The sequence below is a fragment of the Cervus canadensis genome, chromosome 3 (assembly GCF_019320065.1).
Source record: "Cervus canadensis isolate Bull #8, Minnesota chromosome 3, ASM1932006v1, whole genome shotgun sequence".
NCBI lineage: Eukaryota > Metazoa > Chordata > Mammalia > Artiodactyla > Cervidae > Cervus > Cervus canadensis.
The window spans coordinates 65,291,050-65,294,754 of NC_057388.1; positions in this window are offsets into that span (position 1 = coordinate 65,291,050).

Genomic DNA, 3,705 nt, shown 5'->3' on the forward strand with positions numbered 1-3,705 from the left:
GTACCCATTAGTAGTCGTTCTCCATTCCTCCTCCCTCCAGCCCCTGACAACCCCTAATTTATTTTCTGCCTCTGTGTTGCCTGTTTTAGACATTTCCTATGAACAGAATCATACAAGCTGTTGTTGATTGTGTTTGACTTTTTTCCACTTAGCAGGATATTTTCAGGGTTCATCCATGTTGCAGTATTATGTATCAGTATTTTGTTTCTTTTTCCCCCAATTTTTTTTATTGTGGTAAAATACACATAACATAAAATTTACTATCTTACCCATTTTAAAGTTTACATTTCAATGGTATTAAGTACCACTTATTGCTATGCAACGGTTGCCACCATCCACACCAGAACTCTTCATCTTCAAAACTGAAACTCTAAACCCATTTAGCTGTAACTCCTTTGTCTCTTGTACACATCATAGAGTTGAATCACGTTTGTTTTGCTATGTTTTGTTCTTAATCTATTCTGCTAATCTGTGTTGATTAAAGAGCTTATTTACATTTAAAGTAATTACTAATATGGAGGGATTTCTATCATTTTGCTGTTTGTTTTTTGTATGTCTTCCTTATAACTTTTTTGGCTTTCATTTTCTGTATTACTGTCTTCTTTTGTGTTTAGTTGAATTTTTGTAGTGAGATGTTTAAATTACTTTCTGATTTTCATTTGTGTATATTCTCTAGCTATTTTCTTTGTGGACACCCAGGGGAGTACATTTAACATCCTATATTTATAACATTCTAATTTGAATTTATATCAGCTTAACTTCAATCTTGTACAAAAACTATACTTCTTTAACATATTTATCACCACCCCTGTTGGTTGTTGATGTCATAAAATACATCTTTATACATTATGTGACAAAAAACATAAACTAGTATTTTTCTAATGCATCAGTCTCCTAAATTATGTAGAAAACAATATGTGGAGGTATGAATCGAAGTTACAATAATACTAATTTTTTGGCTAATAATTGGACTTCCCTGGTGACTCAGATGGTAAGGAATTTGCCTGCAATGCAGGAGACCTGGGTTTGATTTCTGGGTTGGGAAGATCCCCTGGAGAAGGGAATGGCTACCTACTCCAGTATTCTTGCCTATTCCATGGACAGAGGAGCCTGGTAGGCTACACTCCATAGGGTGGCAAAGAATTGGACACAACTGAGCTACTATCACTTTCACTTTCAGGCTAATAATTTTTTAAAAAAAATATTAGTTTCTTAAATCATGTAGAAGACAAAAAGTGGAATCACATATCATTGTTACAATAATACTAGTTTTTATAATTGTCTTTGTGTTTACCTTTACTGAGATCTTTATTTCTTCATACAGCTTTGAGTTACTGTCTAATGTCCTTTCATTTAGCCCTGCAGAACTTTCTTTAGTATTTCTTGCAGGGCAGGTCTAATGGTAACAAACTCCCTCAGTTGCTGTTTATCTGTTGCTGAGTCGCTTCAGTCGTGTCCGACTCTGTGCAACCTGGTAGACGGCAGCCCACCAGGCTCCCCCGTCCCTGGGATTCTCCAGGCAGGAACACTGGAGTGGGTTGCCATTTCCTTCTCTAATGCATGAAAGTGAAACGTGAAAGTGAAGTCGCCCAGTCGTGTCCGACTCTTCGCGACCTCATGAACTGCAGCCTACCAGGCTCCTCCGTCCATGGGATTTTCCAGGCAAGAGTACTGGAGTGGGGTGCCATTGCCTTCTCCATCTGTTTATCTGAGAATGTTCTAATTTCTTCATCACTTTTAAACAATAGTTTTGCCACATATGGGCTTCCCTGATGGCTCAGACCGTAAAGAATCTGCCTGCAATGTGGGAAACCTGGGTTTTATCCCTGGGTCAGAAAGATTCCCTGGAGAAGGGAATAGCTACCCACTCCACTATTCCTACCTGGAGAATTCTAGGGACAGAGACAAGGTCCACAGGGTTATAAAGAGTCGGACACGACTGAGTGACTGACACTTTTCAGTTTGCCAGATATAGGATTCTTGGTTACCAGTTTTTTGTTTGTTTGTTTGTTTCCTTTTAGCACTTTGAGTATATTAGCCTTCTGGTATATTAGCCTTCTGAGTATATTAGGCTTCTGGTCTCCAGAGCGTCTGATAAGAAATCTGCTGATAATCTTATTGAGGACCTCTTTTATATGATGAGTTTCTTCTCTTGCTTTTAAAATTCTCTCTTTATCTTTAAACAGCCTGATTATAATGTCTCAGTGTGGGTCCTTTCGAATTCATTCTACTTGGAATTTGTTGAATTTCTCAGATACTTATATTCATGTATTTCATCAAATTTGGGAAGTTTTTAACCATTATTTCTTCAGATACTCTCTCTGCTCCTTTCTCTCTCTCTTCTCTTGGACTCCCACAATAAGTATGTTCCTCTGGTTGATGCCCCCCACAACCAGGGGCTGTCTTGACTTTTCTTCATTTTTTGTTCTTTCTGTTACTCAGATTTTATAATTCTCATTCTCCTATCTTGAAATTCACTGGTTCTTCGGCCTGCTCGAATCTGCCTGAAGTTTTCGTTTCAGTTTATTGTACTGTTTAGCTTCAAATTTTATTTTTGGTTTCTTTTTAGGTTTTCTACAGCTTTATTGATATCTCCATTTTGTTTATATATTGTTTTCTAGATTTTCTTCATGTCTTCTTCTAGTTTTTGAGCATTTTTAAGATAGTTGTTTTGTTTTAGAAATCTTTGTCTAGTAGATCTGCTGTCTTCTTACAGGTAGAGTTTCTGTTGGTTTATATTTTTCCTCTGAATGGGCCATACTTTCTTGTTTCCTTTGTATGCCTTGTGGTTTTTAAATGAAAACTGATTTTTTACACCTAAAAATGAGACAATGCTGGAAATCAGAGTCTCTCCCATCCCAAGGGTATTCTTTTTTTTTTTTTTTTTAATTGTTGTCGTCTGTGTCTGTTCCATGGATCAGCCTGAGGTGTAAACTTAAGGTTTTCTCAGATCTTTTCAGAGACTAAGCCTTCCCCTGGGCATGCACAGTGAGTTCCTAATTTTACCTGTGTACGCAGCTCGGTTTTGAATATCCTACTCTTCAATGTTCGACTCCCAGAAAGGGAAAAAGAAAAATGAAGGGGGAAACAGGCGTTGGCTTTAACTGCCCTCCCACCCCTCTGGAAGTCACATCAGCCAGGGAAGAGGGGCTTATAACAGTGGGGGAAGGTGCAGCAACAGTGATAACCACCTCTTTGCACCTCTGTGATCAGAAGCAACGATTAGTGAGTGGAGCACAGATCCCTGATATTTGGAGGACAAGGTTCTTTGGCCAGTCTTGCATCCAACAAGCTGTAGGTCAGTTGCTCTAGTAACACTTGCACAGCTGCCTGGCACTGGGCTGAGAGGTGTTGGATGGGTAGCTACTACTGTGCTAAGAGCTGAAATTAACTGCAAATTACCCTCCAAGTAAATCCGGTCTTCCCCTGGATGTTACAAGCCTTCAATAGACTCCAGAGTTCCAAAGTAGTTATATCAGGTAGACTGTGCCACTTTAATTGTTATCTAGGTGGGGAGACAGATGTCTGGTGCCTCCTACTCTGTCATTCCTTTTTATTGCTGAGTAGCATCCCATTTATGGGTATACCTCGTTTTGTTTATCTGTCCCTCAGTTGATAGACATTTTCGTTGTTTCCACTTATAGACAATTATGAATAATGCTGCTGTAGGCATTTATGCAAAGTTTGCATGGACAGATGTTTTCA